At 47.7% G+C, this 22,320-nt stretch overlaps 15 non-coding genes across 15 annotated transcripts; all 15 read right to left on the reverse strand.

Annotated features, from left to right (window-relative positions):
- Positions 1-243: 243 nt before the first annotated feature.
- Positions 244-434, reverse strand: LOC142729164 (U2 spliceosomal RNA). The gene has a single exon (XR_012878051.1). It is a non-coding gene; the product is annotated as a U2 spliceosomal RNA (small nuclear RNA).
- A 1,297-nt stretch (positions 435-1,731) lies between these two features.
- Positions 1,732-1,922, reverse strand: LOC142729165 (U2 spliceosomal RNA). The gene has a single exon (XR_012878052.1). It is a non-coding gene; the product is annotated as a U2 spliceosomal RNA (small nuclear RNA).
- A 1,280-nt stretch (positions 1,923-3,202) lies between these two features.
- Positions 3,203-3,393, reverse strand: LOC142729166 (U2 spliceosomal RNA). The gene has a single exon (XR_012878053.1). It is a non-coding gene; the product is annotated as a U2 spliceosomal RNA (small nuclear RNA).
- A 1,296-nt stretch (positions 3,394-4,689) lies between these two features.
- LOC142729168 (U2 spliceosomal RNA) lies at positions 4,690-4,880 on the reverse strand. The gene has a single exon (XR_012878054.1). It is a non-coding gene; the product is annotated as a U2 spliceosomal RNA (small nuclear RNA).
- Positions 4,881-6,168: 1,288 nt separating this feature from the next.
- Positions 6,169-6,359, reverse strand: LOC142729169 (U2 spliceosomal RNA). Its single transcript, XR_012878055.1, has one exon. It is a non-coding gene; the product is annotated as a U2 spliceosomal RNA (small nuclear RNA).
- A 1,288-nt stretch (positions 6,360-7,647) lies between these two features.
- LOC142729170 (U2 spliceosomal RNA) lies at positions 7,648-7,838 on the reverse strand. The gene has a single exon (XR_012878056.1). It is a non-coding gene; the product is annotated as a U2 spliceosomal RNA (small nuclear RNA).
- A 1,300-nt stretch (positions 7,839-9,138) lies between these two features.
- LOC142729171 (U2 spliceosomal RNA) lies at positions 9,139-9,329 on the reverse strand. Its single transcript, XR_012878057.1, has one exon. It is a non-coding gene; the product is annotated as a U2 spliceosomal RNA (small nuclear RNA).
- A 1,288-nt stretch (positions 9,330-10,617) lies between these two features.
- On the reverse strand, positions 10,618-10,808 carry LOC142729172 (U2 spliceosomal RNA). The gene has a single exon (XR_012878058.1). It is a non-coding gene; the product is annotated as a U2 spliceosomal RNA (small nuclear RNA).
- A 1,304-nt stretch (positions 10,809-12,112) lies between these two features.
- Positions 12,113-12,303, reverse strand: LOC142729127 (U2 spliceosomal RNA). The gene has a single exon (XR_012878017.1). It is a non-coding gene; the product is annotated as a U2 spliceosomal RNA (small nuclear RNA).
- Positions 12,304-13,591: 1,288 nt separating this feature from the next.
- Positions 13,592-13,782, reverse strand: LOC142729173 (U2 spliceosomal RNA). Its single transcript, XR_012878059.1, has one exon. It is a non-coding gene; the product is annotated as a U2 spliceosomal RNA (small nuclear RNA).
- Positions 13,783-15,078: 1,296 nt separating this feature from the next.
- On the reverse strand, positions 15,079-15,270 carry LOC142729130 (U2 spliceosomal RNA). Its single transcript, XR_012878020.1, has one exon. It is a non-coding gene; the product is annotated as a U2 spliceosomal RNA (small nuclear RNA).
- A 1,284-nt stretch (positions 15,271-16,554) lies between these two features.
- Positions 16,555-16,745, reverse strand: LOC142729175 (U2 spliceosomal RNA). Its single transcript, XR_012878061.1, has one exon. It is a non-coding gene; the product is annotated as a U2 spliceosomal RNA (small nuclear RNA).
- A 1,292-nt stretch (positions 16,746-18,037) lies between these two features.
- LOC142729176 (U2 spliceosomal RNA) lies at positions 18,038-18,228 on the reverse strand. The gene has a single exon (XR_012878062.1). It is a non-coding gene; the product is annotated as a U2 spliceosomal RNA (small nuclear RNA).
- A 1,237-nt stretch (positions 18,229-19,465) lies between these two features.
- LOC142729177 (U2 spliceosomal RNA) lies at positions 19,466-19,656 on the reverse strand. Its single transcript, XR_012878063.1, has one exon. It is a non-coding gene; the product is annotated as a U2 spliceosomal RNA (small nuclear RNA).
- A 1,276-nt stretch (positions 19,657-20,932) lies between these two features.
- On the reverse strand, positions 20,933-21,123 carry LOC142729179 (U2 spliceosomal RNA). Its single transcript, XR_012878064.1, has one exon. It is a non-coding gene; the product is annotated as a U2 spliceosomal RNA (small nuclear RNA).
- Positions 21,124-22,320: the final 1,197 nt, after the last annotated feature.

A 22,320-nucleotide genomic window follows, 5' to 3' on the forward strand; every position in this document is an offset into this window, starting at 1 on the left:
ACAAGGAAGGTGAATGAGGTGTTCCAATGTGAAATGCCGGAAACACAGAAACACAGACGACACACAACAAGAGGTGGCAATCTATTCATTAATTGCATTTAATCAATGAGCTCATTATCACTCATGCATTGTCCAACAGGTGTTGAAATAATGGGATTAAAAGGGGAGATCCCTTCAGAAAGACAGAAACAATAGCAAAGACAAAAAACACTTTTGGAATCTGCTTTTAGTCAACACATAAGGAAAGGGTGCACCGGTCCTGGAAATACTGCAATACCAGGTCAATGCGTGGAGTGGACAGAGCAAGCTCTATTTCCATCTCCCTGTTCTAAAAATCCATTTAATATATGGTCCCCAGATAGGGGACGTATCAGATATTAAACTGATAAGAACAGATACTACACTTGATCTTAGCCAAAAGGCCGAGAAGCGATAACCCGAACGGGCCGCGCGTTGCCCGAGCCTGCCCGATACTGCTGTTCAGCCCTTGCAGCGATTCAGCCTACTTCTAGGCAATTCCATGGGGCCCTGCAGGCTCACACACTCACAGCTACACGGGAGGTGAATAAAGGCCGGAGAGGAAGCCAGACAGGATTTGCTTCTTTTGCTTGCACCACAATGCAGTGCTGAAAGAGGAGGAATCTACATAAAAACGCCTTCCTGGCAACGCCCAAATGCCCTGCTGCCATGCAGATAAACACTGGCAGCGGCAGCAAGTGCATGCCCACAGCCACCCCTTGTTCCTTCACACCTTGTATCAGCTGTAATCCAGTCCAGTCCAGTGCTGCCTGCTGAGCAGCACTGACCAACACTGCCTGGGCCCAGGCTTTTATCTCTGAGGCCCCATTATGATGTCAGAAAGCTGGCTCTGGAATCCTGAGGGCTCCACTATGACACGTGCAAAGTTCCGTCTGAACTTTATATAAGACGGTGAGGCTCAGTCAGTCACTCAGTGTTGCCTGAGAGGGCAACACTGCAACAGCCGGCCGCCAGGCTGTCTTTTTTTTGCACAGCTAGTTGCCTCCAGGAGGCCACAAGAGGGAGACAAGGGACTGCAAAATGGAAAATAGGCATCCACCAACTTTACAGACAACTTCTCCTTGCTCCTACAACCTCCATCCTTGCACAGTTTGTTATTCTTCTAGGTAACATAGTAACAAATCCAAATTGCTGCTCTCTTTGTAGGCAAGCAAGGCTTTGTTGCAACTGCAATTCTTACTTCTTCTTGAAATGTAGGGACGACAGTACATTCCATCACATCCATCTAGTGTACACAGGTAGGTCCATTGTGGCGGGCAGGCGAGCGGGCGGGCTGCTTTATTGGCTGTTTGCTGTTCCCCTACTCCACTCCACTATTTGACTGTTGTGCTGCAATCAATCAATCAATCAATCAATCAATCAATCAATCAATCAATCAATCAATCAATCAATCAGTGGCTGGCTCAGGTGCAGCTCTTTAACTTACCTAAAAGGGAGGGCGGAGAGAAGACAAGGAAGGTGAATGAGGTGTTCCAATGTGAAATGCCGGAAACACAGAAACACAGACGACACACAACAAGAGGTGGCAATCTATTCATTAATTGCATTTAATCAATGAGCTCATTATCACTCATGCATTGTCCAACAGGTGTTGAAATAATGGGATTAAAAGGGGAGATCCCTTCAGAAAGACAGAAACAATAGCAAAGACAAAAAACACTTTTGGAATCTGCTTTTAGTCAACACATAAGGAAAGGGTGCACCGGTCCTGGAAATACTGCAATACCAGGTCAATGCGTGGAGTGGACAGAGCAAGCTCTATTTCCATCTCCCTGTTCTAAAAATCCATTTAATATATGGTCCCCAGATAGGGGACGTATCAGATATTAAACTGATAAGAACAGATACTACACTTGATCTTAGCCAAAAGGCCGAGAAGCGATAACCCGAACGGGCCGCGCGTTGCCCGAGCCTGCCCGATACTGCTATTCAGCCCTTGCAGCGATTCAGCCTACTTCTAGGCAATTCCATGGGGCCCTGCAGGCTCACACACTCACAGCTACACGGGAGGTGAATAAAGGCCGGAGAGGAAGCCAGACAGGATTTGCTTCTTTTGCTTGCACCACAATGCAGTGCTGAAAGAGGAGGAATCTACATAAAAACGCCTTCCTGGCAACGCCCAAATGCCCTGCTGCCATGCAGATAAACACTGGCAGCGGCAGCAAGTGCATGCCCACAGCCACCCCTTGTTCCTTCACACCTTGTATCAGCTGTAATCCAGTCCAGTCCAGTGCTGCCTGCTGAGCAGCACTGACCAACACTGCCTGGGCCCAGGCTTTTATCTCTGAGGCCCCATTATGATGTCAGAAAGCTGGCTCTGGAATCCTGAGGGCTCCACTATGACACGTGCAAAGTTCCGTCTGAACTTTATATAAGACGGTGAGGCTCAGTCAGTCACTCAGTGTTGCCTGAGAGGGCAACACTGCAACAGCCGGCCGCCAGGCTGTCTTTTTTTTGCACAGCTAGTTGCCTCCAGGAGGCCACAAGAGGGAGACAAGGGACTGCAAAATGGAAAATAGGCATCCACCAACTTTACAGACAACTTCTCCTTGCTCCTACAACCTCCATCCTTGCACAGTTTGTTATTCTTCTAGGTAACATAGTAACAAATCCAAATTGCTGCTCTCTTTGTAGGCAAGCAAGGCTTTGTTGCAACTGCAATTCTTACTTCTTCTTGAAATGTAGGGACGACAGTACATTCCATCACATCCATCTAGTGTACTCAGGTAGGTCCATTGTGGCGGGCAGGCGAGCGGGCGGGCTGCTTTATTGGCTGTTTGCTGTTCCCCTACTCCACTCCACTATTTGACTGTTGTGCTGCATCAATCAATCAATCAATCAATCAATCAATCAATCAATCAATCAGTGGCTGGCTCAGGTGCAGCTCTTTAACTTACCTAAAAGGGAGGGCGGAGAGAAGACAAGGAAGGTGAATGAGGTGTTCCAATGTGAAATGCCGGAAACACAGAAACACAGACGACACACAACAAGAGGTGGCAATCTATTCATTAATTGCATTTAATCAATGAGCTCATTATCACTCATGCATTGTCCAACAGGTGTTGAAATAATGGGATTAAAAGGGGAGATCCCTTCAGAAAGACAGAAACAATAGCAAAGACAAAAAACACTTTTGGAATCTGCTTTTAGTCAACACATAAGGAAAGGGTGCACCGGTCCTGGAAATACTGCAATACCAGGTCAATGCGTGGAGTGGACAGAGCAAGCTCTATTTCCATCTCCCTGTTCTAAAAATCCATTTAATATATGGTCCCCAGATAGGGGACGTATCAGATATTAAACTGATAAGAACAGATACTACACTTGATCTTAGCCAAAAGGCCGAGAAGCGATAACCCGAACGGGCCGCGCGTTGCCCGAGCCTGCCCGATACTGCTGTTCAGCCCTTGCAGCGATTCAGCCTACTTCTAGGCAATTCCATGGGGCCCTGCAGGCTCACACACTCACAGCTACACGGGAGGTGAATAAAGGCCGGAGAGGAAGCCAGACAGGATTTGCTTCTTTTGCTTGCACCACAATGCAGTGCTGAAAGAGGAGGAATCTACATAAAAACGCCTTCCTGGCAACTCCCAAATGCCCTGCTGCCATGCAGATAAACACTGGCAGCGGCAGCAAGTGCATGCCCACAGCCACCCCTTGTTCCTTCACACCTTGTATCAGCTGTAATCCAGTCCAGTCCAGTGCTGCCTGCTGAGCAGCACTGACCAACACTGCCTGGGCCCAGGCTTTTATCTCTGAGGCCCCATTATGATGTCAGAAAGCTGGCTCTGGAATCCTGAGGGCTCCACTATGACACGTGCAAAGTTCCGTCTGAACTTTATATAAGACGGTGAGGCTCAGTCAGTCACTCAGTGTTGCCTGAGAGGGCAACACTGCAACAGCCGGCCGCCAGGCTGTCTTTTTTTTGCACAGCTAGTTGCCTCCAGGAGGCCACAAGAGGGAGACAAGGGACTGCAAAATGGAAAATAGGCATCCACCAACTTTACAGACAACTTCTCCTTGCTCCTACAACCTCCATCCTTGCACAGTTTGTTATTCTTCTAGGTAACATAGTAACAAATCCAAATTGCTGCTCTCTTTGTAGGCAAGCAAGGCTTTGTTGCAACTGCAATTCTTACTTCTTCTTGAAATGTAGGGACGACAGTACATTCCATCACATCCATCTAGTGTACACAGGTAGGTCCATTGTGGCGGGCAGGCGAGCGGGCGGGCTGCTTTATTGGCTGTTTGCTGTTCCCCTACTCCACTCCACTATTTGACTGTTGTGCTGCATCAATCAATCAATCAATCAATCAATCAATCAATCAATCAATCAATCAATCAATCAATCAGTGGCTGGCTCAGGTGCAGCTCTTTAACTTACCTAAAAGGGAGGGCGGAGAGAAGACAAGGAAGGTGAATGAGGTGTTCCAATGTGAAATGCCGGAAACACAGAAACACAGACGACACACAACAAGAGGTGGCAATCTATTCATTAATTGCATTTAATCAATGAGCTCATTATCACTCATGCATTGTCCAACAGGTGTTGAAATAATGGGATTAAAAGGGGAGATCCCTTCAGAAAGACAGAAACAATAGCAAAGACAAAAAACACTTTTGGAATCTGCTTTTAGTCAACACATAAGGAAAGGGTGCACCGGTCCTGGAAATACTGCAATACCAGGTCAATGCGTGGAGTGGACAGAGCAAGCTCTATTTCCATCTCCCTGTTCTAAAAATCCATTTAATATATGGTCCCCAGATAGGGGACGTATCAGATATTAAACTGATAAGAACAGATACTACACTTGATCTTAGCCAAAAGGCCGAGAAGCGATAACCCGAACGGGCCGCGCGTTGCCCGAGCCTGCCCGATACTGCTGTTCAGCCCTTGCAGCGATTCAGCCTACTTCTAGGCAATTCCATGGGGCCCTGCAGGCTCACACACTCACAGCTACACGGGAGGTGAATAAAGGCCGGAGAGGAAGCCAGACAGGATTTGCTTCTTTTGCTTGCACCACAATGCAGTGCTGAAAGAGGAGGAATCTACATAAAAACGCCTTCCTGGCAACGCCCAAATGCCCTGCTGCCATGCAGATAAACACTGGCAGCGGCAGCAAGTGCATGCCCACAGCCACCCCTTGTTCCTTCACACCTTGTATCAGCTGTAATCCAGTCCAGTCCAGTGCTGCCTGCTGAGCAGCACTGACCAACACTGCCTGGGCCCAGGCTTTTATCTCTGAGGCCCCATTATGATGTCAGAAAGCTGGCTCTGGAATCCTGAGGGCTCCACTATGACACGTGCAAAGTTCCGTCTGAACTTTATATAAGACGGTGAGGCTCAGTCAGTCACTCAGTGTTGCCTGAGAGGGCAACACTGCAACAGCCGGCCGCCAGGCTGTCTTTTTTTTGCACAGCTAGTTGCCTCCAGGAGGCCACAAGAGGGAGACAAGGGACTGCAAAATGGAAAATAGGCATCCACCAACTTTACAGACAACTTCTCCTTGCTCCTACAACCTCCATCCTTGCACAGTTTGTTATTCTTCTAGGTAACATAGTAACAAATCCAAATTGCTGCTCTCTTTGTAGGCAAGCAAGGCTTTGTTGCAACTGCAATTCTTACTTCTTCTTGAAATGTAGGGACGACAGTACATTCCATCACATCCATCTAGTGTACACAGGTAGGTCCATTGTGGCGGGCAGGCGAGCGGGCGGGCTGCTTTATTGGCTGTTTGCTGTTCCCCTACTCCACTCCACTATTTGACTGTTGTGCTGCATCAATCAATCAATCAATCAATCAATCAATCAATCAATCAATCAATCAATCAGTGGCTGGCTCAGGTGCAGCTCTTTAACTTACCTAAAAGGGAGGGCGGAGAGAAGACAAGGAAGGTGAATGAGGTGTTCCAATGTGAAATGCCGGAAACACAGAAACACAGACGACACACAACAAGAGGTGGCAATCTATTCATTAATTGCATTTAATCAATGAGCTCATTATCACTCATGCATTGTCCAACAGGTGTTGAAATAATGGGATTAAAAGGGGAGATCCCTTCAGAAAGACAGAAACAATAGCAAAGACAAAAAACACTTTTGGAATCTGCTTTTAGTCAACACATAAGGAAAGGGTGCACCGGTCCTGGAAATACTGCAATACCAGGTCAATGCGTGGAGTGGACAGAGCAAGCTCTATTTCCATCTCCCTGTTCTAAAAATCCATTTAATATATGGTCCCCAGATAGGGGACGTATCAGATATTAAACTGATAAGAACAGATACTACACTTGATCTTAGCCAAAAGGCCGAGAAGCGATAACCCGAACGGGCCGCGCGTTGCCCGAGCCTGCCCGATACTGCTGTTCAGCCCTTGCAGCGATTCAGCCTACTTCTAGGCAATTCCATGGGGCCCTGCAGGCTCACACACTCACAGCTACACGGGAGGTGAATAAAGGCCGGAGAGGAAGCCAGACAGGATTTGCTTCTTTTGCTTGCACCACAATGCAGTGCTGAAAGAGGAGGAATCTACATAAAAACGCCTTCCTGGCAACGCCCAAATGCCCTGCTGCCATGCAGATAAACACTGGCAGCGGCAGCAAGTGCATGCCCACAGCCACCCCTTGTTCCTTCACACCTTGTATCAGCTGTAATCCAGTCCAGTCCAGTGCTGCCTGCTGAGCAGCACTGACCAACACTGCCTGGGCCCAGGCTTTTATCTCTGAGGCCCCATTATGATGTCAGAAAGCTGGCTCTGGAATCCTGAGGGCTCCACTATGACACGTGCAAAGTTCCGTCTGAACTTTATATAAGACGGTGAGGCTCAGTCAGTCACTCAGTGTTGCCTGAGAGGGCAACACTGCAACAGCCGGCCGCCAGGCTGTCTTTTTTTTGCACAGCTAGTTGCCTCCAGGAGGCCACAAGAGGGAGACAAGGGACTGCAAAATGGAAAATAGGCATCCACCAACTTTACAGACAACTTCTCCTTGCTCCTACAACCTCCATCCTTGCACAGTTTGTTATTCTTCTAGGTAACATAGTAACAAATCCAAATTGCTGCTCTCTTTGTAGGCAAGCAAGGCTTTGTTGCAACTGCAATTCTTACTTCTTCTTGAAATGTAGGGACGACAGTACATTCCATCACATCCATCTAGTGTACACAGGTAGGTCCATTGTGGCGGGCAGGCGAGCGGGCGGGCTGCTTTATTGGCTGTTTGCTGTTCCCCTACTCCACTCCACTATTTGACTGTTGTGCTGCATCAATCAATCAATCAATCAATCAATCAATCAATCAATCAATCAATCAATCAGTGGCTGGCTCAGGTGCAGCTCTTTAACTTACCTAAAAGGGAGGGCGGAGAGAAGACAAGGAAGGTGAATGAGGTGTTCCAATGTGAAATGCCGGAAACACAGAAACACAGACGACACACAACAAGAGGTGGCAATCTATTCATTAATTGCATTTAATCAATGAGCTCATTATCACTCATGCATTGTCCAACAGGTGTTGAAATAATGGGATTAAAAGGGGAGATCCCTTCAGAAAGACAGAAACAATAGCAAAGACAAAAAACACTTTTGGAATCTGCTTTTAGTCAACACATAAGGAAAGGGTGCACCGGTCCTGGAAATACTGCAATACCAGGTCAATGCGTGGAGTGGACAGAGCAAGCTCTATTTCCATCTCCCTGTTCTAAAAATCCATTTAATATATGGTCCCCAGATAGGGGACGTATCAGATATTAAACTGATAAGAACAGATACTACACTTGATCTTAGCCAAAAGGCCGAGAAGCGATAACCCGAACGGGCCGCGCGTTGCCCGAGCCTGCCCGATACTGCTGTTCAGCCCTTGCAGCGATTCAGCCTACTTCTAGGCAATTCCATGGGGCCCTGCAGGCTCACACACTCACAGCTACACGGGAGGTGAATAAAGGCCGGAGAGGAAGCCAGACAGGATTTGCTTCTTTTGCTTGCACCACAATGCAGTGCTGAAAGAGGAGGAATCTACATAAAAACGCCTTCCTGGCAACGCCCAAATGCCCTGCTGCCATGCAGATAAACACTGGCAGCGGCAGCAAGTGCATGCCCACAGCCACCCCTTGTTCCTTCACACCTTGTATCAGCTGTAATCCAGTCCAGTCCAGTGCTGCCTGCTGAGCAGCACTGACCAACACTGCCTGGGCCCAGGCTTTTATCTCTGAGGCCCCATTATGATGTCAGAAAGCTGGCTCTGGAATCCTGAGGGCTCCACTATGACACGTGCAAAGTTCCGTCTGAACTTTATATAAGACGGTGAGGCTCAGTCAGTCACTCAGTGTTGCCTGAGAGGGCAACACTGCAACAGCCGGCCGCCAGGCTGTCTTTTTTTTGCACAGCTAGTTGCCTCCAGGAGGCCACAAGAGGGAGACAAGGGACTGCAAAATGGAAAATAGGCATCCACCAACTTTACAGACAACTTCTCCTTGCTCCTACAACCTCCATCCTTGCACAGTTTGTTATTCTTCTAGGTAACATAGTAACAAATCCAAATTGCTGCTCTCTTTGTAGGCAAGCAAGGCTTTGTTGCAACTGCAATTCTTACTTCTTCTTGAAATGTAGGGACGACAGTACATTCCATCACATCCATCTAGTGTACACAGGTAGGTCCATTGTGGCGGGCAGGCGAGCGGGCGGGCTGCTTTATTGGCTGTTTGCTGTTCCCCTACTCCACTCCACTATTTGACTGTTGTGCTGCATCAATCAATCAATCAATCAATCAATCAATCAATCAATCAATCAATCAATCAATCAATCAATCAGTGGCTGGCTCAGGTGCAGCTCTTTAACTTACCTAAAAGGGAGGGCGGAGAGAAGACAAGGAAGGTGAATGAGGTGTTCCAATGTGAAATGCCGGAAACACAGAAACACAGACGACACACAACAAGAGGTGGCAATCTATTCATTAATTGCATTTAATCAATGAGCTCATTATCACTCATGCATTGTCCAACAGGTGTTGAAATAATGGGATTAAAAGGGGAGATCCCTTCAGAAAGACAGAAACAATAGCAAAGACAAAAAACACTTTTGGAATCTGCTTTTAGTCAACACATAAGGAAAGGGTGCACCGGTCCTGGAAATACTGCAATACCAGGTCAATGCGTGGAGTGGACAGAGCAAGCTCTATTTCCATCTCCCTGTTCTAAAAATCCATTTAATATATGGTCCCCAGATAGGGGACGTATCAGATATTAAACTGATAAGAACAGATACTACACTTGATCTTAGCCAAAAGGCCGAGAAGCGATAACCCGAACGGGCCGCGCGTTGCCCGAGCCTGCCCGATACTGCTGTTCAGCCCTTGCAGCGATTCAGCCTACTTCTAGGCAATTCCATGGGGCCCTGCAGGCTCACACACTCACAGCTACACGGGAGGTGAATAAAGGCCGGAGAGGAAGCCAGACAGGATTTGCTTCTTTTGCTTGCACCACAATGCAGTGCTGAAAGAGGAGGAATCTACATAAAAACGCCTTCCTGGCAACGCCCAAATGCCCTGCTGCCATGCAGATAAACACTGGCAGCGGCAGCAAGTGCATGCCCACAGCCACCCCTTGTTCCTTCACACCTTGTATCAGCTGTAATCCAGTCCAGTCCAGTGCTGCCTGCTGAGCAGCACTGACCAACACTGCCTGGGCCCAGGCTTTTATCTCTGAGGCCCCATTATGATGTCAGAAAGCTGGCTCTGGAATCCTGAGGGCTCCACTATGACACGTGCAAAGTTCCGTCTGAACTTTATATAAGACGGTGAGGCTCAGTCAGTCACTCAGTGTTGCCTGAGAGGGCAACACTGCAACAGCCGGCCGCCAGGCTGTCTTTTTTTTGCACAGCTAGTTGCCTCCAGGAGGCCACAAGAGGGAGACAAGGGACTGCAAAATGGAAAATAGGCATCCACCAACTTTACAGACAACTTCTCCTTGCTCCTACAACCTCCATCCTTGCACAGTTTGTTATTCTTCTAGGTAACATAGTAACAAATCCAAATTGCTGCTCTCTTTGTAGGCAAGCAAGGCTTTGTTGCAACTGCAATTCTTACTTCTTCTTGAAATGTAGGGACGACAGTACATTCCATCACATCCATCTAGTGTACACAGGTAGGTCCATTGTGGCGGGCAGGCGAGCGGGCGGGCTGCTTTATTGGCTGTTTGCTGTTCCCCTACTCCACTCCACTATTTGACTGTTGTGCTGCATCAATCAATCAATCAATCAATCAATCAATCAATCAATCAATCAATCAATCAGTGGCTGGCTCAGGTGCAGCTCTTTAACTTACCTAAAAGGGAGGGCGGAGAGAAGACAAGGAAGGTGAATGAGGTGTTCCAATGTGAAATGCCGGAAACACAGAAACACAGACGACACACAACAAGAGGTGGCAATCTATTCATTAATTGCATTTAATCAATGAGCTCATTATCACTCATGCATTGTCCAACAGGTGTTGAAATAATGGGATTAAAAGGGGAGATCCCTTCAGAAAGACAGAAACAATAGCAAAGACAAAAAACACTTTTGGAATCTGCTTTTAGTCAACACATAAGGAAAGGGTGCACCGGTCCTGGAAATACTGCAATACCAGGTCAATGCGTGGAGTGGACAGAGCAAGCTCTATTTCCATCTCCCTGTTCTAAAAATCCATTTAATATATGGTCCCCAGATAGGGGACGTATCAGATATTAAACTGATAAGAACAGATACTACACTTGATCTTAGCCAAAAGGCCGAGAAGCGATAACCCGAACGGGCCGCGCGTTGCCCGAGCCTGCCCGATACTGCTGTTCAGCCCTTGCAGCGATTCAGCCTACTTCTAGGCAATTCCATGGGGCCCTGCAGGCTCACACACTCACAGCTACACGGGAGGTGAATAAAGGCCGGAGAGGAAGCCAGACAGGATTTGCTTCTTTTGCTTGCACCACAATGCAGTGCTGAAAGAGGAGGAATCTACATAAAAACGCCTTCCTGGCAACGCCCAAATGCCCTGCTGCCATGCAGATAAACACTGGCAGCGGCAGCAAGTGCATGCCCACAGCCACCCCTTGTTCCTTCACACCTTGTATCAGCTGTAATCCAGTCCAGTCCAGTGCTGCCTGCTGAGCAGCACTGACCAACACTGCCTGGGCCCAGGCTTTTATCTCTGAGGCCCCATTATGATGTCAGAAAGCTGGCTCTGGAATCCTGAGGGCTCCACTATGACACGTGCAAAGTTCCGTCTGAACTTTATATAAGACGGTGAGGCTCAGTCAGTCACTCAGTGTTGCCTGAGAGGGCAACACTGCAACAGCCGGCCGCCAGGCTGTCTTTTTTTTGCACAGCTAGTTGCCTCCAGGAGGCCACAAGAGGGAGACAAGGGACTGCAAAATGGAAAATAGGCATCCACCAACTTTACAGACAACTTCTCCTTGCTCCTACAACCTCCATCCTTGCACAGTTTGTTATTCTTCTAGGTAACATAGTAACAAATCCAAATTGCTGCTCTCTTTGTAGGCAAGCAAGGCTTTGTTGCAACTGCAATTCTTACTTCTTCTTGAAATGTAGGGACGACAGTACATTCCATCACATCCATCTAGTGTACACAGGTAGGTCCATTGTGGCGGGCAGGCGAGCGGGCGGGCTGCTTTATTGGCTGTTTGCTGTTCCCCTACTCCACTCCACTATTTGACTGTTGTGCTGCATCAATCAATCAATCAATCAATCAATCAATCAATCAATCAATCAATCAATCAATCAATCAATCAATCAGTGGCTGGCTCAGGTGCAGCTCTTTAACTTACCTAAAAGGGAGGGCGGAGAGAAGACAAGGAAGGTGAATGAGGTGTTCCAATGTGAAATGCCGGAAACACAGAAACACAGACGACACACAACAAGAGGTGGCAATCTATTCATTAATTGCATTTAATCAATGAGCTCATTATCACTCATGCATTGTCCAACAGGTGTTGAAATAATGGGATTAAAAGGGGAGATCCCTTCAGAAAGACAGAAACAATAGCAAAGACAAAAAACACTTTTGGAATCTGCTTTTAGTCAACACATAAGGAAAGGGTGCACCGGTCCTGGAAATACTGCAATACCAGGTCAATGCGTGGAGTGGACAGAGCAAGCTCTATTTCCATCTCCCTGTTCTAAAAATCCATTTAATATATGGTCCCCAGATAGGGGACGTATCAGATATTAAACTGATAAGAACAGATACTACACTTGATCTTAGCCAAAAGGCCGAGAAGCAATAACCCGAACGGGCCGCGCGTTGCCCGAGCCTGCCCGATACTGCTGTTCAGCCCTTGCAGCGATTCAGCCTACTTCTAGGCAATTCCATGGGGCCCTGCAGGCTCACACACTCACAGCTACACGGGAGGTGAATAAAGGCCGGAGAGGAAGCCAGACAGGATTTGCTTCTTTTGCTTGCACCACAATGCAGTGCTGAAAGAGGAGGAATCTACATAAAAACGCCTTCCTGGCAACGCCCAAATGCCCTGCTGCCATGCAGATAAACACTGGCAGCGGCAGCAAGTGCATGCCCACAGCCACCCCTTGTTCCTTCACACCTTGTATCAGCTGTAATCCAGTCCAGTCCAGTGCTGCCTGCTGAGCAGCACTGACCAACACTGCCTGGGCCCAGGCTTTTATCTCTGAGGCCCCATTATGATGTCAGAAAGCTGGCTCTGGAATCCTGAGGGCTCCACTATGACACGTGCAAAGTTCCGTCTGAACTTTATATAAGACGGTGAGGCTCAGTCAGTCACTCAGTGTTGCCTGAGAGGGCAACACTGCAACAGCCGGCCGCCAGGCTGTCTTTTTTTTGCACAGCTAGTTGCCTCCAGGAGGCCACAAGAGGGAGACAAGGGACTGCAAAATGGAAAATAGGCATCCACCAACTTTACAGACAACTTCTCCTTGCTCCTACAACCTCCATCCTTGCACAGTTTGTTATTCTTCTAGGTAACATAGTAACAAATCCAAATTGCTGCTCTCTTTGTAGGCAAGCAAGGCTTTGTTGCAACTGCAATTCTTACTTCTTCTTGAAATGTAGGGACGACAGTACATTCCATCACATCCATCTAGTGTACACAGGTAGGTCCATTGTGGCGGGCAGGCGAGCGGGCGGGCTGCTTTATTGGCTGTTTGCTGTTCCCCTACTCCACTCCACTATTTGACTGTTGTGCTGCATCAATCAATCAATCAATCAATCAATCAATCAATCAATCAATCAATCAATCAGTGGCTGGCTCAGGTGCAGCTCTTTAACTTACCTAAAAGGGAGGGCGGAGAGAAGACAAGGAAGGTGAATGAGGTGTTCCAATGTGAAATGCCGGAAACACAGAAACACAGACGACACACAACAAGAGGTGGCAATCTATTCATTAATTGCATTTAATCAATGAGCTCATTATCACTCATGCATTGTCCAACAGGTGTTGAAATAATGGGATTAAAAGGGGAGATCCCTTCAGAAAGACAGAAACAATAGCAAAGACAAAAAACACTTTTGGAATCTGCTTTTAGTCAACACATAAGGAAAGGGTGCACCGGTCCTGGAAATACTGCAATACCAGGTCAATGCGTGGAGTGGACAGAGCAAGCTCTATTTCCATCTCCCTGTTCTAAAAATCCATTTAATATATGGTCCCCAGATAGGGGACGTATCAGATATTAAACTGATAAGAACAGATACTACACTTGATCTTAGCCAAAAGGCCGAGAAGCGATAACCCGAACGGGCCGCGCGTTGCCCGAGCCTGCCCGATACTGCTGTTCAGCCCTTGCAGCGATTCAGCCTACTTCTAGGCAATTCCATGGGGCCCTGCAGGCTCACACACTCACAGCTACACGGGAGGTGAATAAAGGCCGGAGAGGAAGCCAGACAGGATTTGCTTCTTTTGCTTGCACCACAATGCAGTGCTGAAAGAGGAGGAATCTACATAAAAACGCCTTCCTGGCAACGCCCAAATGCCCTGCTGCCATGCAGATAAACACTGGCAGCGGCAGCAAGTGCATGCCCACAGCCACCCCTTGTTCCTTCACACCTTGTATCAGCTGTAATCCAGTCCAGTCCAGTGCTGCCTGCTGAGCAGCACTGACCAACACTGCCTGAGCCCAGGCTTTTATCTCTGAGGCCCCATTATGATGTCAGAAAGCTGGCTCTGGAATCCTGAGGGCTCCACTATGACACGTGCAAAGTTCCGTCTGAACTTTATATAAGACGGTGAGGCTCAGTCAGTCACTCAGTGTTGCCTGAGAGGGCAACACTGCAACAGCCGGCCGCCAGGCTGTCTTTTTTTTGCACAGCTAGTTGCCTCCAGGAGGCCACAAGAGGGAGACAAGGGACTGCAAAATGGAAAATAGGCATCCACCAACTTTACAGACAACTTCTCCTTGCTCCTACAACCTCCATCCTTGCACAGTTTGTTATTCTTCTAGGTAACATAGTAACAAATCCAAATTGCTGCTCTCTTTGTAGGCAAGCAAGGCTTTGTTGCAACTGCAATTCTTACTTCTTCTTGAAATGTAGGGACGACAGTACATTCCATCACATCCATCTAGTGTACACAGGTAGGTCCATTGTGGCGGGCAGGCGAGCGGGCGGGCTGCTTTATTGGCTGTTTGCTGTTCCCCTACTCCACTCCACTATTTGACTGTTGTGCTGCATCAATCAATCAATCAATCAATCAATCAATCAATCAATCAATCAATCAATCAATCAATCAGTGGCTGGCTCAGGTGCAGCTCTTTAACTTACCTAAAAGGGAGGGCGGAGAGAAGACAAGGAAGGTGAATGAGGTGTTCCAATGTGAAATGCCGGAAACACAGAAACACAGACGACACACAACAAGAGGTGGCAATCTATTCATTAATTGCATTTAATCAATGAGCTCATTATCACTCATGCATTGTCCAACAGGTGTTGAAATAATGGGATTAAAAGGGGAGATCCCTTCAGAAAGACAGAAACAATAGCAAAGACAAAAAACACTTTTGGAATCTGCTTTTAGTCAACACATAAGGAAAGGGTGCACCGGTCCTGGAAATACTGCAATACCAGGTCAATGCGTGGAGTGGACAGAGCAAGCTCTATTTCCATCTCCCTGTTCTAAAAAATCCATTTAATATATGGTCCCCAGATAGGGGACGTATCAGATATTAAACTGATAAGAACAGATACTACACTTGATCTTAGCCAAAAGGCCGAGAAGCGATAACCCGAACGGGCCGCGCGTTGCCCGAGCCTGCCCGATACTGCTGTTCAGCCCTTGCAGCGATTCAGCCTACTTCTAGGCAATTCCATGGGGCCCTGCAGGCTCACACACTCACAGCTACACGGGAGGTGAATAAAGGCCGGAGAGGAAGCCAGACAGGATTTGCTTCTTTTGCTTGCACCACAATGCAGTGCTGAAAGAGGAGGAATCTACATAAAAACGCCTTCCTGGCAACGCCCAAATGTCCTGCTGCCATGCAGATAAACACTGGCAGCGGCAGCAAGTGCATGCCCACAGCCACCCCTTGTTCCTTCACACCTTGTATCAGCTGTAATCCAGTCCAGTCCAGTGCTGCCTGCTGAGCAGCACTGACCAACACTGCCTGGGCCCAGGCTTTTATCTCTGAGGCCCCATTATGATGTCAGAAAGCTGGCTCTGGAATCCTGAGGGCTCCACTATGACACGTGCAAAGTTCCGTCTGAACTTTATATAAGACGGTGAGGCTCAGTCAGTCACTCAGTGTTGCCTGAGAGGGCAACACTGCAACAGCCGGCCGCCAGGCTGTCTTTTTTTTGCACAGCTAGTTGCCTCCAGGAGGCCACAAGAGGGAGACAAGGGACTGCAAAATGGAAAATAGGCATCCACCAACTTTACAGACAACTTCTCCTTGCTCCTACAACCTCCATCCTTGCACAGTTTGTTATTCTTCTAGGTAACATAGTAACAAATCCAAATTGCTGCTCTCTTTGTAGGCAAGCAAGGCTTTGTTGCAACTGCAATTCTTACTTCTTCTTGAAATGTAGGGACGACAGTACATTCCATCACATCCATCTAGTGTACACAGGTAGGTCCATTGTGGCGGGCAGGCGAGCGGGCGGGCTGCTTTATTGGCTGTTTGCTGTTCCCCTACTCCACTCCACTATTTGACTGTTGTGCTGCATCAATCAATCAATCAATCAATCAATCAATCAATCAATCAATCAATCAGTGGCTGGCTCAGGTGCAGCTCTTTAACTTACCTAAAAGGGAGGGCGGAGAGAAGACAAGGAAGGTGAATGAGGTGTTCCAATGTGAAATGCCGGAAACACAGAAACACAGACGACACACAACAAGAGGTGGCAATCTATTCATTAATTGCATTTAATCAATGAGCTCATTATCACTCATGCATTGTCCAACAGGTGTTGAAATAATGGGATTAAAAGGGGAGATCCCTTCAGAAAGACAGAAACAATAGCAAAGACAAAAAACACTTTTGGAATCTGCTTTTAGTCAACACATAAGGAAAGGGTGCACCGGTCCTGGAAATACTGCAATACCAGGTCAATGCGTGGAGTGGACAGAGCAAGCTCTATTTCCATCTCCCTGTTCTAAAAATCCATTTAATATATGGTCCCCAGATAGGGGACGTATCAGATATTAAACTGATAAGAACAGATACTACACTTGATCTTAGCCAAAAGGCCGAGAAGCGATAACCCGAACGGGCCGCGCGTTGCCCGAGCCTGCCCGATACTGCTGTTCAGCCCTTGCAGCGATTCAGCCTACTTCTAGGCAATTCCATGGGGCCCTGCAGGCTCACACACTCACAGCTACACGGGAGGTGAATAAAGGCCGGAGAGGAAGCCAGACAGGATTTGCTTCTTTTGCTTGCACCACAATGCAGTGCTGAAAGAGGAGGAATCTACATAAAAACGCCTTCCTGGCAACGCCCAAATGCCCTGCTGCCATGCAGATAAACACTGGCAGCGGCAGCAAGTGCATGCCCACAGCCACCCCTTGTTCCTTCACACCTTGTATCAGCTGTAATCCAGTCCAGTCCAGTGCTGCCTGCTGAGCAGCACTGACCAACACTGCCTGGGCCCAGGCTTTTATCTCTGAGGCCCCATTATGATGTCAGAAAGCTGGCTCTGGAATCCTGAGGGCTCCACTATGACACGTGCAAAGTTCCGTCTGAACTTTATATAAGACGGTGAGGCTCAGTCAGTCACTCAGTGTTGCCTGAGAGGGCAACACTGCAACAGCCGGCCGCCAGGCTGTCTTTTTTTTGCACAGCTAGTTGCCTCCAGGAGGCCACAAGAGGGAGACAAGGGACTGCAAAATGGAAAATAGGCATCCACCAACTTTACAGACAACTTCTCCTTGCTCCTACAACCTCCATCCTTGCACAGTTTGTTATTCTTCTAGGTAACATAGTAACAAATCCAAATTGCTGCTCTCTTTGTAGGCAAGCAAGGCTTTGTTGCAACTGCAATTCTTACTTCTTCTTGAAATGTAGGGACGACAGTACATTCCATCACATCCATCTAGTGTACACAGGTAGGTCCATTGTGGCGGGCAGGCGAGCGGGCGGGCTGCTTTATTGGCTGTTTGCTGTTCCCCTACTCCACTCCACTATTTGACTGTTGTGCTGCATCAATCAATCAATCAATCAATCAATCAATCAATCAATCAATCAATCAATCAATCAGTGGCTGGCTCAGGTGCAGCTCTTTAACTTACCTAAAAGGGAGGGCGGAGAGAAGACAAGGAAGGTGAATGAGGTGTTCCAATGTGAAATGCCGGAAACACAGAAACACAGACGACACACAACAAGAGGTGGCAATCTATTCATTAATTGCATTTAATCAATGAGCTCATTATCACTCATGCATTGTCCAACAGGTGTTGAAATAATGGGATTAAAAGGGGAGATCCCTTCAGAAAGACAGAAACAATAGCAAAGACAAAAAACACTTTTGGAATCTGCTTTTAGTCAACACATAAGGAAAGGGTGCACCGGTCCTGGAAATACTGCAATACCAGGTCAATGCGTGGAGTGGACAGAGCAAGCTCTATTTCCATCTCCCTGTTCTAAAAATCCATTTAATATATGGTCCCCAGATAGGGGACGTATCAGATATTAAACTGATAAGAACAGATACTACACTTGATCTTAGCCAAAAGGCCGAGAAGCGATAACCCGAACGGGCCGCGCGTTGCCCGAGCCTGCCCGATACTGCTGTTCAGCCCTTGCAGCGATTCAGCCTACTTCTAGGCAATTCCATGGGGCCCTGCAGGCTCACACACTCACAGCTACACGGGAGGTGAATAAAGGCCGGAGAGGAAGCCAGACAGGATTTGCTTCTTTTGCTTGCACCACAATGCAGTGCTGAAAGAGGAGGAATCTACATAAAAACGCCTTCCTGGCAACGCCCAAATGCCCTGCTGCCATGCAGATAAACACTGGCAGCGGCAGCAAGTGCATGCCCACAGCCACCCCTTGTTCCTTCACACCTTGTATCAGCTGTAATCCAGTCCAGTCCAGTGCCTCTGAGGCCCCATTATGATGTCAGAAAGCTGGCTCTGGAATCCTGGCTGGCTCCACTATGACACGTGCAAAGTTCCGTCTGAACTTTATATAAGACGGTGAGGCTCAGTCAATCACTCAGTGTTGCCTGAGAGGGCAACACTGCAACAGCCGGCCGCCAGGCTGTCTTTTTTTTGCACAGCTAGTTGCCTCCAGGAGGCCACAAGAGGGAGACAAGGGACTGCAAAATGGAAAATAGGCATCCACCAACTTTACAGACAACTTCTCCTTGCTCCTACAACCTCCATCCTTGCACAGTTTGTTATTCTTCTAGGTAACATAGTAACAAATCCAAATTGCTGCTCTCTTTGTAGGCAAGCAAGGCTTTGTTGCAACTGCAATTCTTACTTCTTCTTGAAATGTAGGGACGACAGTACATTCCATCACATCCATCTAGTGTACACAGGTAGGTCCATTGTGGCGGGCAGGCGAGCGGGCGGGCTGCTTTATTGGCTGTTTGCTGTTCCCCTACTCCACTCCACTATTTGACTGTTGTGCTGCATCAATCAATCAATCAATCAATCAATCAATCAATCAATCAATCAATCAGTGGCTGGCTCAGGTGCAGCTCTTTAACTTACCTAAAAGGGAGGGCGGAGAGAAGACAAGGAAGGTGAATGAGGTGTTCCAATGTGAAATGCCGGAAACACAGAAACACAGACGACACACAACAAGAGGTGGCAATCTATTCATTAATTGCATTTAATCAATGAGCTCATTATCACTCATGCATTGTCCAACAGGTGTTGAAATAATGGGATTAAAAGGGGAGATCCCTTCAGAAAGACAGAAACAATAGCAAAGACAAAAAACACTTTTGGAATCTGCTTTTAGTCAACACATAAGGAAAGGGTGCACCGGTCCTGGAAATACTGCAATACCAGGTCAATGCGTGGAGTGGACAGAGCAAGCTCTATTTCCATCTCCCTGTTCTAAAAATCCATTTAATATATGGTCCCCAGATAGGGGACGTATCAGATATTAAACTGATAAGAACAGATACTACACTTGATCTTAGCCAAAAGGCCGAGAAGCGATAACCCGAACGGGCCGCGCGTTGCCCGAGCCTGCCCGATACTGCTGTTCAGCCCTTGCAGCGATTCAGCCTACTTCTAGGCAATTCCATGGGGCCCTGCAGGCTCACACACTCACAGCTACACGGGAGGTGAATAAAGGCCGGAGAGGAAGCCAGACAGGATTTGCTTCTTTTGCTTGCACCACAATGCAGTGCTGAAAGAGGAGGAATCTACATAAAAACGCCTTCCTGGCAACGCCCAAATGCCCTGCTGCCATGCAGATAAACACTGGCAGCGGCAGCAAGTGCATGCCCACAGCCACCCCTTGTTCCTTCACACCTTGTATCAGCTGTAATCCAGTCCAGTCCAGTGCTGCCTGCTGAGCAGCACTGACCAACACTGCCTGGGCCCAGGCTTTTATCTCTGAGGCCCCATTATGATGTCAGAAAGCTGGCTCTGGAATCCTGAGGGCTCCACTATGACACGTGCAAAGTTCCGTCTGAACTTTATATAAGACGGTGAGGCTCAGTCAGTCACTCAGTGTTGCCTGAGAGGGCAACACTGCAACAGCCGGCCGCCAGGCTGTCTTTTTTTTGCACAGCTAGTTGCCTCCAGGAGGCCACAAGAGGGAGACAAGGGACTGCAAAATGGAAAATAGGCATCCACCAACTTTACAGACAACTTCTCCTTGCTCCTACAACCTCCATCCTTGCACAGTTTGTTATTCTTCTAGGTAACATAGTAACAAATCCAAATTGCTGCTCTCTTTGTAGGCAAGCAAGGCTTTGTTGCAACTGCAATTCTTACTTCTTCTTGAAATGTAGGGACGACAGTACATTCCATCACATCCATCTAGTGTACACAGGTAGGTCCATTGTGGCGGGCAGGCGAGCGGGCGGGCTGCTTTATTGGCTGTTTGCTGTTCCCCTACTCCACTCCACTATTTGACTGTTGTGCTGCATCAATCAATCAATCAATCAATCAATCAATCAATCAATCAGTGGCTGGCTCAGGTGCAGCTCTTTAACTTACCTAAAAGGGAGGGCGGAGAGAAGACAAGGAAGGTGAATGAGGTGTTCCAATGTGAAATGCCGGAAACACAGAAACACAGACGACACACAACAAGAGGTGGCAATCTATTCATTAATTGCATTTAATCAATGAGCTCATTATCACTCATGCATTGTCCAACAGGTGTTGAAATAATGGGATTAAAAGGGGAGATCCCTTCAGAAAGACAGAAACAATAGCAAAGACAAAAAACACTTTTGGAATCTGCTTTTAGTCAACACATAAGGAAAGGGTGCACCGGTCCTGGAAATACTGCAATACCAGGTCAATGCGTGGAGTGGACAGAGCAAGCTCTATTTCCATCTCCCTGTTCTAAAAATCCATTTAATATATGGTCCCCAGATAGGGGACGTATCAGATATTAAACTGATAAGAACAGATACTACACTTGATCTTAGCCAAAAGGCCGAGAAGCGATAACCCGAACGGGCCGCGCGTTGCCCGAGCCTGCCCGATACTGCTGTTCAGCCCTTGCAGCGATTCAGCCTACTTCTAGGCAATTCCATGGGGCCCTGCAGGCTCACACACTCACAGCTACACGGGAGGTGAATAAAGGCCGGAGAGGAAGCCAGACAGGATTTGCTTCTTTTGCTTGCACCACAATGCAGTGCTGAAAGAGGAGGAATCTACATAAAAACGCCTTCCTGGCAACGCCCAAATGCCCTGCTGCCATGCAGATAAACACTGGCAGCGGCAGCAAGTGCATGCCCACAGCCACCCCTTGTTCCTTCACACCTTGTATCAGCTGTAATCCAGTCCAGTCCAGTGCTGCCTGCTGAGCAGCACTGACCAACACTGCCTGGGCCCAGGCTTTTATCTCTGAGGCCCCATTATGATGTCAGAAAGCTGGCTCTGGAATCCTGAGGGCTCCACTATGACACGTGCAAAGTTCCGTCTGAACTTTATATAAGACGGTGAGGCTCAGTCAGTCACTCAGTGTTGCCTGAGAGGGCAACACTGCAACAGCCGGCCGCCAGGCTGTCTTTTTTTTGCACAGCTAGTTGCCTCCAGGAGGCCACAAGAGGGAGACAAGGGACTGCAAAATGGAAAATAGGCATCCACCAACTTTACAGACAACTTCTCCTTGCTCCTACAACCTCCATCCTTGCACAGTTTGTTATTCTCCTAGGTAACATAGTAACAAATCCAAATTGCTGCTCTCTTTGTAGGCAAGCAAGGCTTTGTTGCAACTGCAATTCTTACTTCTTCTTGAAATGTAGGGACGACAGTACATTCCATCACATCCATCTAGTGTACACAGGTAGGTCCATTGTGGCGGGCAGGCGAGCGGGCGGGCTGCTTTATTGGCTGTTTGCTGTTCCCCTACTCCACTCCACTATTTGACTGTTGTGCTGCATCAATCAATCAATCAATCAATCAATCAATCAATCAATCAATCAATCAGTGGCTGGCTCAGGTGCAGCTCTTTAACTTACCTAAAAGGGAGGGCGGAGAGAAGACAAGGAAGGTGAATGAGGTGTTCCAATGTGAAATGCCGGAAACACAGAAACACAGACGACACACAACAAGAGGTGGCAATCTATTCATTAATTGCATTTAATCAATGAGCTCATTATCACTCATGCATTGTCCAACAGGTGTTGAAATAATGGGA

Source organism: Rhinoderma darwinii, unplaced genomic scaffold, assembly GCF_050947455.1.
Source record: "Rhinoderma darwinii isolate aRhiDar2 unplaced genomic scaffold, aRhiDar2.hap1 Scaffold_707, whole genome shotgun sequence".
NCBI lineage: Eukaryota > Metazoa > Chordata > Amphibia > Anura > Rhinodermatidae > Rhinoderma > Rhinoderma darwinii.